Genomic DNA, 15,247 nt, shown 5'->3' with positions numbered 1-15,247 from the left:
TTTTTCTTTTTTTTTTTTTTTTTCCTTTGCTTTTCTGGAGAATTTCATGAGCACGATCTCCCTGCTTCATATGGGATTATTCATCCGGGTCTATTCCTAAAAGGTCTTATGCACTAGAGTTCCAAAGAGCCAAACCTTGGTAGTTAAAAATCCCACTCATATTCAACACTTCTATCCTTTGCTCACTGGTGGCTCTGTTTGCCTCCTCTCTCCCTGCCTCCTTCCCTCATTTCCTTCCTCCGCCCTGTGATTTAGTCCTTTGTATTGTTCGCATATCCATTTGCTCTGCCAACAAGCTACAAGTTCCTTAAAGACCGTGCTCCCATTATATTTCCTTATTTTCCCACTGTGAGGATCTGCTGTGGTGTCTGGAACTCAGATTCTTAATGTTTAAAAACTGTCCAAGTGGAGAACAAGAGACAAGGATATAAGACTCTATCTGATTTGCTCCCGTCCACACTAGGTCACAGACCTTTTCGATGACGGTCAGTCTAGCTCTGTACTGGGGCTATGCAGTGTGTGTGGATAGGAAGAAAGAATAGGTTACCTCCACTGGTGATCAGGCATGACAAAAAACCACTTGTAAAAGGATGTTGAAAGAGGATTCTCTGTGACTCAGTTTCAATTGATGCACCAGTGTGATAGATACCAGAAGACGAAGTGAGTGTGGGCAGACTACCATATGCAAAATTTACAACAGAAAGCTTTACTAACCAGGGCTACAACGACTGAACCCCTAAGTCAGATCAATCATAATACAAAAGGGCAACATAGAGACAAGAAAGGTGGATTTGTGAAGAGAGTACTTTAGAAAAGCTGGTGGGAATCTCTACCACTGCCCAAGGTAGGTGTGGGCATGGAGTAAGGCTACAATCTTCACACCCAGCCTAGAGGGTGTGGGCTTCACGAACCTTGTGGAGAGTCGACAAGCCCTTCTGTAACTGTAGGTCCATGTGACTAATGCGTTCTCAAAAAAGCTTACGTGGCCTTGGCAGTGTAAGGAGAGTGGTGGGACCTAGATTTTGGGAAGTAGTTAAGTATCCACAACGACTGGGACAGAGAAAGCATGCATGTGGGCTGGGGGTGGGTCATCTGTCCAACACACACTGTTGAGGAGGCAGTGGGATCTCAGTGGAAGGATGCTGGAAGCTGACCACCAGATTTCTATCATCAACTGCAGAAATACAAAAGATAAGGAACTGCAGATTCCAGAGTCAGGAATCTTTAAGGAACTCATGAAAACACTGTTGGGGTGCCTGGGCTTATCAGGCCACCAACCCAGCATCCTGGGATCCAGCCCCGCATCTGGCTCCCTGCTCAGTGGGAGGCCTGCTTCTCCCTCTCCCACTTTCTCTTTCTGTCAAATAAATAAATAAAATCTTAAAAAAAAAATCACTGTTAAATAGTTGCTATCCAGGGGCCCTAACATGAGATAATAACAATACTTCCTTTACCAGACTGTGTTCTTTCCCCCATCCTCTCTCTCTGGGGCCAACCCAAGGATACAAAGCTTGCTAGGAAGCCAGGGGAAGCATCGTCATGGAGAGCGGAAGTTGGTGTCTGCCCTCCCCCAATGGCACAGGTTCTGGCTAATAGCTGCAGAGAAGGCTTAACACAGAACAAGTTCTGAAATTTAATTATTGCTTGGGGCTGTGAATTCTAATGACCAGATTGACACAGCTTTTGATTTAATATGACGGTAAGATGTTTTTATCTGTGAGTGATTGGAAAAGTTGTGTGACCTGCCCCGGTTTCCACCGTGGGAGGAGGGGAAGTACCCCGTGCCTGCCAACAACATAACTGCAAAGTAAAAGGACAGACAGCTCAAATTATAATTTGGTTATATCACAAATCATGCTTGTTTGGCGTCCTAGGAACTCACTGAGGTATGACCGCAGGGTAAATGCACCTGCTGGATTTCCTGAGTTTACTCTCCATCTGTATTCTCTCTTTAGAGGTAACACTGTTGACATTATTGTGGATATTCTGATAAATACAGAAAAAATATAAGATGAATATACCAGAAATCCTTTCATGTTGTTAAAAAATATGATATTGATCTTATTTCTAGTTTAAAACCAGTTCAATTCTTCCAGTTTAATTCATACAGTTTTTTTTGGATTTTGAAATCATGAGTCAAAATAACAGTTTATGTTTACTTGTTCTTTTTCAAAGTTTTCTGATATAATCTCTATTTTATTCTGACAATGACACTACAGAGTAGGGTAAGTAATTAGTCTCATTGTATATCTAGGCAAACAGTTTCAGGACAGTGAAGTGACTTGACCAGGTTCATGCAGGGTGGTGGCAAGGTCCTGTCTTTTCTGGACTGCAGACTTCTATTTTTGTGTTCTATTTTTTTAAAATTGTGTTATGTTAGTCACCATAAAATACATAATTAGTTTTTGATGCAGTGTTCTAAAATTCACTGTCTATACACCACACCCAGTGCTCCATGCAATTCGTGCCCTCCTTAATACCCACCACCAGGCTCACCCAATCCCCCACCCCCTGCCCTCCGAAACCCTCAGTCTGTTTCTCAGAGTCCACAGTCTCTTATGGTTCATCTCCCCTTCCAGTTTCCCCTAATTCACTTATCCTTTCCTTCTCCTAATGTCCTCTATGTTATTCCTTATGCTCCACAAGTAAGTGAAACCTTATGATAATTGACTTTCTCTGCTTGACTTATTTCACTCAGCATAATCTCCTCCAGTCCCATACATGTTGATGCAAAAGTAGGGTATTCATACTCTGTGTTCTATTTTTCACTCCAAGCTGCCGCTCCTATGAACAATGCTCCCAGATCAATGCAACGCAAATACCTCAAAAGGGAACTGGGCAAAATCTATTGCAAACAAGACCCTTTGAATCAACACATGTATGATAAAAAAGAATCGACAGTTGGAGACAAAACCATTTTCTGAGCCCAAATGAATATGACACAGATTTCTTAAAAAAATGGGCATAAGTAATGAATATCTTTAGATCCTAGCAACTCCCCTAAGTCTCTGCCTCCTGGAGCTGAATGGTTTCTTAAGATTTCTCTTGAGATGTTTGCTTCATTCTGTGTTCTCTGAAGACCTACTGGCTTTCTCCACTTGTCCATGCATATGGCCCCACTCATCTTGAGTTTGCTTATCTTTCTATCACATGATCTGCAGAGATAGATAACGCACCTCGGCATCTCAGTGGCTGAGTCTGGGTCTGGTTATCTATGGTGTTGTTGGCTGTGGCTTTGTTGCCATGTGAGATTGAGGAGGAAGACAGTTCTCAGAGAAGAGGGCTCAGAGACCTAGAGATATCTAAATGGTGCTTATCTTTAATATTAAGATGCCAAAATGAGGTGAAAATAGAAGAGGGGCCCTTTTAAATTCTTGTCTCCTATAATTTTTCTGTACTCATATTCCTAAAATAAAATGTATGGGTAATACAAAGAAACAGTGAGGATACATGGAAATAGCAGGGACTTCAATCTGACTAATTAGTGATACAGACTTGAGAAAGTTACTGAGTACCTTTGTGTTTTAGATTCCTTGACTGTTAAATGAGCACCATAACAATAACAAGGACAAGAATAATATCTTCATCACTGAATTTTAAGGATTACTCTGAATAGTGAAGGTGGAAATGAGTAGCACAATGCTTGGCACACAGTAGGCTCTCAAGAAACAGGTCACATGAAGGTTATTGTGACACGGACACACACATTTTGATGGAGAGGCAGGAGAAAATAAGTACAAATTAGTATTTTTTAAATGCATTAATCAATTAGGTACAGAGGACCATTTACATGCTCATTTACATATCCAGCCAGTCAGTAGACACAGTGCTTAGCATTGGGCTAAGTGTTATGGAATTTGTGCATCAGGACCTACAACATGGACAACCCCCCAGTGGCCCAGTCCACGTCACAGAACTAAACCTAAGTCAGCCTGTGCTTACTCCAAGCACCTGTCAAGGAAACCCAACATACACCAATCACAAGCTTTCAACTCACCTTTACCTAGTCTATCTTACTCTAGAAATTAGAACCTGCTGAAGTCTTACAAGGATATCTCCAAACTCCTTGCCAATCCCACTCTGTTTCTGAGTTGCCTCTTACGCTCTGTGAGACTTGCTCTAGCCCCAGGTCCCTCAGGAGCAGTGCTCCACTGCTTGGGAGGCTCTGTCTCCCCCAGTACATGTATTGCTTCCCCTTGCATAAACAATATCAGACTGGTTTGCCCGATTGTATTATTTTTGTCATTTGACACAAGATATAATCTCTTCAGAGAGGATGTGGACAGATTTCATGAGGCAGTAAGGGCTTAAGCACTGGGCAGTGACAGTGGCGAGGAAAAGGTGGGTTTAGGGAGAAGTAAGGGAGAGGCGACAGATTTGGGAGAAGAGAAGCAGCACGTGGGAGGCGGGCCGTCAGAGACGACTCAGAGCTCAAATCCGGGGCCTAGAGGAACTGCATAGTGTGAGCAGATAGAAAGAAGTCAGGAGGGAAAGACAGCTTGAGAGTTTAGTTTCAGATTTGGCTTTGAAGGGGTGGTAAGAAATCCGAGAGAAAAGTCCATCAGCTACTTGGATACATGGACGTATGGGGAAAAAGGTCTGGGGGAGGGATAAAGCCAAGATATATATATTTGGGTGTACTGTGACAGGGAGTTTCTGAAAGGACGTTTTAAAGTTCAGTTTTTGAAGTATAACAATAGAGAGCTAAGTATATATTATACTATCTTTGTATTTTGTGAGGCACTGCCTCTCAAAGGATCCACACAATGTTGGAAGTGGATCAGAACCTGTTAAATGAACACCTGACAGCAGATATCCTGGGGCCCTGAGGAAGCTGATTCAGGCCTTGCCCTTTTGCGTCTTCAGACCAGACTTTCCCTGGACTTTGAAACTCCAAACCAGGGTGATGTGGAGGAAAGGACTTCATCTCTACCAGCCATCTTGCCTTTGGAGGTGTGGCTCAGATTTAGTCTCCCTGGGTTGGTTGACTCTGCACCATCTGTTGCTGGGAAGGGATAGAGGTAGAAAGGAGGAGGGAATGCAATATGAGACAGAGAAGGCAGTTGGAATGGCCAGGGGACTCCCACTAAGATGGAGGCCCCACTTGTGAGGGTCAGTTTCAGGGCCCTTGGCTTTTGAAGTCAGGGAGTTCTGACTTCAGAACTCAGGGGAGGAGGACATGACTGAGGGCCCTCTCAGTGGGGAGCAGAGACATGGTTTCCTAGGATTTAGCTCTGACCTCACAGGCTTCCACTGAGCGCACTCCTCACAGGTGCAGCTCCTTCCCCTGCACCCAGAAGCAGGAAGCCGGCCAGCTGATGCATTAACGATTACATTCCAGGTAATGAGAGCTGGTTTAATGTATAATGAATAAGAGTGCAGAGCCTGGATTGCCTGAAAGTCCAATTTATACAAGACTTTGCATAGACAAAGTTCTGTACTTCAATGAAGAAATAACATTAAACAAAGAGGACCAAGAACTAAACTCTGGGGACAGTTGCATTGGGGAGCCAGTGATGGAAAATAAGTAATAGAATGGAAAATAAGAAGGCTGCAAGTTAGTTTTATCATGGTGTGGAAGTCTGATCTAAGACTATCATCTAGAGGGAAAAAAGGAACACTTTCAAGCAGAACTATAATCTTCTTATCCAAGGATGATGCCTTGTTAATTGCTTTATCAAACTATCATAGCTAGATATCTAGTTATACCCTAGGGTGGCATTTTTCAAACTCAGTACTACTGACATTTAGGCTGGGGAAGTCTTTGTTGTGAGAGGTCGCCTTGTGGATCATAGGATGTTCAGCAGCATCCTTGACCTCTACTTACTGGATCCCAACAGCAGTCCCTTACCCACCACTGCCCTCCAACTGCAACTATAACAAAAATTAAAAAAAAAAAATTATCTCCAGATATTGCCAAATGTCCCCAAAGAAGAAAAATGACCTCTCATTCAGAACCACTGGTGTAAAGGATTTTACGGCATCTGTGATAAAATTCTTCCTGTGCTTCATACTCCTGTTTTAGGAGAATGACAAAAGAAACCTTTTGGATTTGAATTTGGCATTCATAATCTAACATTTCTTATTGGCTTCAGAGTTTAGCCTGATCTCAGTCAATCTGAGGAAAATTAGAAGGCCACAATATCAAGTACATTAAAACTATTTTTCCTGTGGGAAAATCAGAGTTTGAAGTTGGGGACAAGAGCTCTATTCATGGGATCTGGTTCCCCATCACACTTATCCTGGGCAGCTTTTAAAGAGGAAGCACGAGGTCATCAGATTTAGGAGGGAAGACTGGAGGCTGCCCTCCCACACGTGATCTCGAAGCCCTAGGCATGTGCCTCCAGCCCTGTTCCCTCATCTGTAAGACTGAGGTAAAGAGAAGTACATAGGAGGCACTGCATGGGAGAAGCCTTGTAGGTAGCAAAGTGTGGGTGTGTCATTTTGATGGTTTGAGCTAATATTATTAAGTTTCTTTTTTTCCTTCATGAGTCAGGAGAAGAAATTGTTGATAAGAGAACTATGTAGAACATAATTAATGTTTAATGTTCTAAATAGAACCTATAAGCTCATAATGGGGGATGGAGGATGGAATAAAGAGGGACCAACATGTACCAGGTGCCTGATATGTGCTGGGTGCTGGGCTAGGAAGTGTGCAATAGGCCAGTAAAAAAAGAAAAAGAAAAACAAGAGACAAATGTGATGAAGCAGACAGGAGTTGGTGAACAAGAACTGATGGGACCAGTCTGGACAATGGAAAGATCTGAGTGCACAGTGAGAAGAAGGGAAATACAAAGGCGACTTTTGGGATGGGAATAGCTTAGAAATCAGCTATGGAAATAATAATGGAGAAAACACGCAACTTCAGAATTTCTAACTACTTGAATTCAAGAGTATAATGCATATACATTTTCACAATTATCTGCTATTGGGTTAAAAAAAAAAAAAAGGAAAACTACACTAAGTATTTTACCTAAATACTATATTCAGGAAGAGTTAATTTTTTTTTAAATTTTTAATTTTTTATAAACATATACTTTTATCCCCAGGGGTACAGGTCTGTGAATCACCAGGTTTACACACTTCACAGCACTCACCAAAGCACATACCCTCCCCAATGTCCATACTCCCACCCCCTTCTCCCAAACCCCCTCCCCCCAGCAACCCTCAGTTTGTTTTGTGAGATTAAGAGTCACTTATGGTTTGTCTCCCTCCCAATCCCATCTTGTTTCATTTATTCTTCTCCTACCCATGGGGGCTTAAGTGGGTAGGAGAAGAGTTAATTTTGATGTAACTTATTTACCAATTCTAGTTTCTGATGTAATTTCTTCTTTTAAAAATGCAATAATTTAAAAAAATTTTAAAAACCCTTAAAGTAAAAAAGAGATTATATATTGCTATGGCACAATTTTGAAAATACAGCTACAAATTTTAGGATTGTTTGCTCCAGCTCTTTGAAAAATACCGGTGGAATTTTGATTGGAATGACATTGAAAGTATAGATTGCTCTAGGCAATGTAGACATTTTAACGATGTTTATTCTTCTGATCCATGAGCATGGAATGGTCTTCCATCTTTTTGTGTCTTCTTCAATTTCTTTCATGAGTGTTCTGTAGTTCCTAGAGTACAGATCCTTTACCTCTTTGGTTAGGTTTATTCCCAAGTATCTTATGGGTCTTGGTGCAATAGTAAATGGAATCAATTCTCTAATTTCCCTTTCTGTCTTTTCATTGTTAGTGCATAAGAAAGCAACTGATTTCTTTACATTGACTTTGTATCCTGCCACGTTACTAAACTGCTTTATGAGTTCTGGTAGTTTGGGGGTGGAGTCTTTTGGGTTTTCCATATAAAGTATCATGTCATCTGCGAATAGAGAGTTTGAATTCTTCATTGCCAATTTGAATACCTTTTATTTCTCTTTGTGGTCTGATTGCTGTTGCTAGGACTTCTAATACTATGTTGAACAAGAGTGGTGAGAGAGGGCATCCTTGTCATGTTTCTGATCTCAAAGGGAAGGCTGTCAGTTTTTCCCCATTGAGAATGATATTCATTGTGGGTTTTTCATAGCGCCGGAGCAAACAATCCTAAAATTTGTATGGAATCAGAAGAGACCCTGAGTTGCTAAGGGAATGTTGAAAACAAAACAAAACAAAACTGGAGACATCATGTTGCCTTATTTCAAGCTTTACTACAAGGCTGTGATCACTAAGACAGCATGGTACTGGCACAAAAACAGACACATAGACCAGTGGAACAGAATAGAGAGCCCAGATATGGACCCTCAACTTTATGGTCAACTAATCTTTGACAAAGCAGGAAAAATATACAGTGGGAAAAAAGACAGTCTCTTCAATAAATGGTGCTGGGAAAATTGGACAGCTATGTGTAGAAGAATGAAACTCAACCATTCTCTTACACCATACACCAAGATAAACTCAAAATGGATAAAAGACCTCAACATGAGGCAAGAATCTATCAAAATCCTAGAGGAGAATATAGGCAGTAACCTCTTTGAGCCACAGCAACTTCTTTTAAAACATGTCTCCAAAGGCAAAAGAAACAAAGGTGAAAATGAACTTTTGGGACTTCATCAAGATCAAAAGCTTCTGCACAGCAAAGGAAATAGTCAACAAAACAAAGAGGCAATCCACAGAATGGGAGAAGATATTCGCAAATGACAATACAGACAAAGGGCTGATTTCCAGGATTTACAAAGAACACCTCAAACTCAACACACACAAAACAGATAATCATGTTAAAAAATGGGCAGAAGACATGAACAGACACTTTTCCAAAGAAGACATACAAATGGCTAACAGACACATGAAAAAAATGTTCATCATCACTAGCCATCAGGGAGATTCAAATCAAAACCACATTGAGATACCACCTAACACCAGTTAGAATGTCCCAAATTAACAAGACAGTAAACAATATGTGTTGGAGATGATGTGGAGAAAGGGGAACCCTCTTACACTGTTGGTAGGAATGTAAGTTGGTGCAGCCACTTTGGAAAACAGTGTGGATATTCCTTAAGAAACTAAAAATAGAGCTTCCCTGGGACCCTGCAATTGCACTACTGGGTATTTACCCCCAAAATACAAATGTAGTGAAAAGAAAGGCCATCTGTACTCCAATGTTTATAGCAGCAATGGTCACGGTTGCCAAAATGTGGAAAGAATCAAGATGCCCTTCCACAGATGAATGGATAAGGAAGATGTGGTCCATATATACTACGGAGTATTATGCCTCCATCAGAAAGGATGAATACCCAACTTTTGTATCAACATGGATGGGACTGGAAGAGATTATGCTGAGTAAAATAAGTCAAGCAGGGAGTCGATTATGATATGGTTTCGCTTATTTGTGGAGCATAAGGAATAACACGGAGGACATGAGGAAATGGAGAGGAGAAGGGAGTTGGGGGAAATCAGAGGGGGAGACATGAGAGACTGTGGAATCTGAAAAATAATCTGAGGGTTTTGGAGGGGCGGGGAGTTGGGAGGTTGGGTGAACCTGGTGGTGGGTATTAAGGAGGGCACGTATTGCATGGAGCGCTGGGTGTGGTGCATAAACAATTAATTTTGGAACACTGAAAAGAAATTAAAAAAATAAATAAAAGTTTAAAAAACCCACAACAATAAAAAAGTGCTAGTGTGAAAAGAAATACAGCTAATAAATGCTGAATCTCATACTTGCTATGGCAACATGTACACTAACATTGGAATGATACAGTGAAGATTGGCATGGCCCTTGCTCAAGGATGACACACGAATTCGTGAAGTATTCCATATTAAACAAATAAAATAATAAATAAATGCAGACTGTCAAATGAATAAAATAAAGTACTGAATGATAAGGTGTCTGCTATTGTCAAACGTTAATGGCTCATGGCCTTGAACTTAAAAAAAAAATGAATTAACTAGGATATTTGGTCTTAAATGTTTAATAATTACCCAAAGAATAATCTAATATTATACTTACGTTTTTAAATATTTTTAAAATATTCCCTGACATTTTCAAATAGCTTCATCTTCATAAACATTTATCTTCTACAGATACCAACTTTAAAATACATCTGATATGTCGTTTGCAAATATCTTCTCCCATTCTGTCAGTTGTCTTTTGATTTTGTTAACTGTTTCCTTTGCTGTGCAAAAGCTTTTGATCTTGATGAAATCCCAGTAGTTCATTTTTTCCCTTGCTTCCCTTGCCTTTTGTGTAGTTCCTAGGAAGATGTTGCTGCGGCAGAGGTCGAAGAGGTTGCTGCCCGTGTTCTCCTCAAGGATTTTGATGGATTCCTTTCGTACATTGAGATCCTTCATCCATTTTGAGTCTATTTTCGTGTGTGGTGTAAGGAAATGGTCCAATTTCATTTTTCTGCATGTGGCTGTCCAATTTTCCCAACACCATTTATTGAAAAGGCTGTCTTTTTTCCATTGGACATTCTTTCCTGCTTTGTCGAAGATTAGTTGACCATAGATTTGAGGGTCTATTTCTGGGCTCTCTATTCTGTTCCATTGATCTATGTGTCTGTTTTTGTGCCAGTACCATGCTGTCTTGATGATGACAGCTTTGTAATAGAGCTTGAAGTCCGGAATTGTGATGCCACCAACGTTGGCTTTCTTTTTCAATATCCCTTTGGCTATTCGAGGTCTTTTCTGGTTCCATATAAATTTTAGCATTATTTGTTCCATTTCTTTGAAAAAGATGGATGGTACTTTGATAGGAATTGCATTAAATGTGTAGATTGCTTTAGGTAGCATAGACATTTTCACAATATTTATTCTTCCAATCCAGGAGCATGGAACATTTTTCCATTTGTTTGTGTCTTCCTCAATTTCTTTCATGAGAACTTTATAGTTTTCTGAGTATAGATTCTGTGTCTCTTTGGTTAGGTTTATTCCTAGGTATCTTATGGTTTTGGATGCAATTGTGAATGGGATTGACTCCTTAATATCTCTTTCTTCTGTCTTGCTGTTGGTGTAGAGAAATGCAACTGATTTCTGTGCATTGATTTTATATCCTGACACTTTACTGAATTCCTGTATAAGTTCTAGCAGTTTTGGAGTGGAGTCTTTTGGGTTTTCCACATATAGTATCATATCATCTGCGAAGAGTGATAATTTGACTTCTTCTTTGCCGATTTGGATGCCTTTAATTTCCTTTTGTTGTCTGATTGCTGAGGCTAGGACCTCTAGTACGATGTTGAATAGCAGTGGTGATAATGGACATCCCTGCCGTGTTCCTGACCTTAGCGGAAAAGCTTTCAGTTTTTCTCCATTGAGAATGATATTTGCGGTGGGTTTTTCATAGATGGCTTTGATGATATTGAGGTATGTGCCCTCTATCCCTACACTTTGAAGAGTTTTGATCAGGAAGGGATGTTGTACTTTGTCAAATGCTTTTTCAGCATCTATTGAGAGTATCATATGGTTCTTGTTCTTTCTTTTATTGATGTGTTGTATCACATTGACTGATTTGCGGATGTTGAACCAACCTTGCAGCCCTGGAATAAATCCCACTTGGTCGTGGTGAATAATCTTTTTAATGTACTGTTGAATCCTATTGGCTAGTATTTTGTTGAGTATTTTCGCATCTGTGTTCATCAAGGATATCGGTCTAGTGTCCAGAATCTATAAAGAACTTAGCAAACTCAACACCCAAAGAACAAATAATCCAATCAAGAAATGGGCAGAAGACATGAACAGACATTTCTGCAAAGAAGACATCCAGATGGCGAACAGACACATGAAAAAGTGCTCCATATCACTCGGCATCAGGGAAATACAAATCAAAACCACAATGAGATATCACCTCACACCAGTCAGAATGGCTAAAATCAACAAATCAGGAAATGACAGATGCTGGCGAGGATGCGGAGAAAGGGGAACCCTCCTACACTGTTGGTGGGAATGCAAGCTGGTGCAGCCACTCTGGAAAACAGCATGGAGGTTCCTCAAAATGTTGAAAATAGAACTGCCCTATGACCCAGCAATTGCACTATTGGGTATTTACCCTAAAGATACAAATGTAGTGATCCAAAGGGGCACATGCACCCGAATGTTTATAGCAGCAATGTCCACAATAGCCAAACTATGGAAAGAACCTAGATGTCCATCAACAGATGAATGGATCAAGAAGATGTGGTATATATACACAATGGAATACTATGCAGCCATCAAAAGAAATGAAATCTTGCCATTCGCGACAACATGGATGGAACTAGAGCGTATCATGCTTAGCGAAATAAGTCAAGCAGAGAAAGACAACTATCATATGATCTCCCTGATATGAGGAAGTGGTGATACAACATGGAGGCTTAAGTGGGTAGAAGAAGAATAAATGAAACAAGATGGGATTGGGAGGGAGACAAACCATAAGTGACTCTTAATCTCACAAAACAAACTGAGGGTTGCCGGGGGGAGGGGGTTTGGGAGAAGGGGGTGGGATTATGGACATTGGGGAGGGTATGTGCTTTGGTGAGTGCTGTGAAGTGTGTAAACCTGGTGATTCACAGACCTGTACCCCTGGGGATAAAAATATATGTTTATAAAAAATAAAAAATAAAAAAAAAAATACATCTGAATTCCTTAAGCACCTCCTCATCATAATACCTGTAACTATCAGTTGTCACACAGTGTCAGTTAATATCATTTGTCTTTGGAAAATGCTTCACAGTGCCTTATTGTGATGAAATGTGTTATTCTGAATTCGAGGCTTGTTGTGTACTGATAAGCTGCATGTCTACAGGATATAAATATAATAAATATAATATATTTTCCCCCAGTAGAGCTATAATTTCAAGGAAAAGAAAGGAACTTGAGACAGAAGAATTAGCAAAATTAGGTAAGAAGAAAAGTCAAACTGCATGTCAGATTGATCTCCATTTTCTTCCCCCAGCTGACTCCAGTGCTCCTGGAGCTGTGGGTAGCAATTTGAAAAATGTGCTTTGTTGAGTGAGATACACTACATCCCCTTCCTGCTCGAGGATGTTATTCCACTCCCATTTCTTTCGCATAATTCACTTCTCTTCAATAATTCCACAAGCCTGCCTGATCCTCCCTTCAGTGCTTTACAGTGCAACCACTCACGACTCAAAGCTGGGAAGGAGAGGTGTCTCCAACACACAGGTCATGTCCATTCTCTTCTTGAGGAACAATAGCAGGTTGTTTTGTGAAATCACGCAGCAGGGTTTTCAGAAAAGCAGGGGGGAACCAAAGAAGAGCACACAGATGAGACATCTGCAGTCGTTTCTCTCCTTGTGTTCTTCTAAGCCGCAGCAATGTTACCTCCCAGACCATGTTTCTATATATACTTCTGCAATCTTTGGAAATGTCAGGGTAGGGGGATAGGTGAGGCAGCAGGTGTGGGGTGGGATGGGGAGGGGTGGCAGGTGCAATGCAGTTTTAAAGAGGTGTTTGGTATATTTTTTTCAGAGATCTCCCCAAACTGTCTTGATGATAAATTTGGCTTCCATTTTGAAGAATAAATACTGAAAACATTACTGCTATGTATAACAGTACAAGTTTTCTGTGCCCTTTTCCACCTTCCTAAAATAGAGTACTTCAATATTAGCACAGTGGAAGCAGTGGGAAAAAATACAGACCAGAAGATTTTTAAAGATTCTCTTGCATACCTCAATAGGGGCACCACATTCTGCTCTTGACACAAAACAAAACTATCCAAAGTACTCTCAGAGCAAGATTTTAGAGAATTAAAAAAAAGGATAACCCTATATTAGCAGAAGTTTCCAACTATTAGGAAAGTAAAAAGATACTGATTGTATGAGCATATGCAATGGCTATTTCTCTTTGGGATTTGGGGCTCCACGTGGCTTAACTGGAAGGGAGAAAACTGTGCTTTCTTCATTCTCAAGACTGTATGGGATTGAGTCAAGGAGGGTGTTGAAGCAAACTCTGCCTTCTAGAGAATGTAATGCCGTGTAACATATGCAGCAAATTCCTCTTTGGGGATCAACTGTGTGTACAGGCTGTGAACTGATCTTTGAGGGTTTAGTTCTAAAGAGACCCTTGAAAAAATAATAAAAATATTATTTTACATTTCAATAGTATGTATTATCTAACTCCCCCCCCCAGTCTAGTGTTCTGCTCATGTTCTAGAAACTGATCACATCACACTGGGCATATAAGTTTGTGTTTTATTGGCTTAAAGAATGAGACAGTGTAATAAAAATTATACATGTATATATAATGAAAAGCAATTATTTCCTGAAAAGCCATAGTGCACTCTATATCTTAGGGAGACCTAGCCAAAGAAGGCTCCTAGAGTTTTTTTTTTTCCTTAAGATTTTATTTATTTACTTGAGAGACACAGCAAAAGTGAGAGAGATTGAGAAAATGTATGGGGGGAGGGGCAGAGAAAGAAGCAGACTTTCCACTGAGCAGAGAGCCCAATGATGGGCTCAATCCCAGGACCCTGAGATCATGACCTGAGCCAAAGGCAGATGCTTAACCTACTGAGCCACTGAGGCACCCTAAGCCCCTACAATTTCTTATAGGTGTTCAACACAGGGCACATCTCCCTGTGGGTCTACTCTAATGTCAGTGACTAGCAGCTCTGAAATAGTGAGTGTGAAAGTTAGAATCACTTACTCTCCTATAACAAAAGAGATAAATGTCACATCCCCATCCCAGCTTATGTCCACAGTTCGCTCAAAGGATATATAAGACTGTTTCAAGAGCGATTTGACTTGTAAGTGTTGGGAAGGAAGGAGCCATGTGAAAAAAGTGTCAAAAGAAAGTTCTGTAGAGGCATAAAAATAAAGGTCTTCTCATCACAGCCCAGACTGTAGAACCAAATGTATTCACACACTCTTGTAAGTGGGTTTGGCCAAACTTTGGAACCATGTAACTAAGCTCTAAATGAATGGGGAATGACCTCTGGTAGAGTTCTTAAGGTCTGACAAGACAATAATTAGGAGAGTTTGGAAGTTAAAGTAAACCTCAGCCTAGCTCTGTGTCATCTCTGTTGTTCGTCCAGGCATTATAAAAATGGGCAAGCCAGAGAGCCAACAGATGTCATTAGCCTAATTCTTGGCATGCATTTATCAGGCAAAGAATATAAACTGAGTTTAGCAACCCCCCCTCCCCGGGGAGGCATTCCGTTTGTCAGCAATTTCTTTCTGCCAGACCACAAATCAACAATTGCTAGATAAATGAAACACTTCCATTCAACTTACAAACTCTTGGGCAAACTATTTATTTTCTAGAAATAAAAATTCCTT

General features: G+C 40.5%; 1 protein-coding gene and 1 non-coding gene across 2 annotated transcripts in view; one reads left to right on the top strand and one right to left on the bottom strand.

Annotated features, from left to right (window-relative positions):
• The window catches only part of FREM3 (FRAS1 related extracellular matrix 3), an 89,728-nt gene that overhangs the window by 34,578 nt on the left and 39,903 nt on the right, over positions 1–15,247 (bottom strand). The window lies entirely within an intron of this gene.
• On the top strand, positions 9,696–9,798 carry LOC131822900 (U6 spliceosomal RNA). Its single transcript, XR_009350381.1, has one exon. It is a non-coding gene; the product is annotated as a U6 spliceosomal RNA (small nuclear RNA).

The sequence above is a fragment of the Mustela lutreola genome, chromosome 1 (assembly GCF_030435805.1).
Source record: "Mustela lutreola isolate mMusLut2 chromosome 1, mMusLut2.pri, whole genome shotgun sequence".
Lineage (NCBI taxonomy): Eukaryota > Metazoa > Chordata > Mammalia > Carnivora > Mustelidae > Mustela > Mustela lutreola.
The sequence above is the reverse complement of the archived record's forward strand: the minus strand, read 5'-3'. Positions and strand labels throughout refer to the sequence as shown.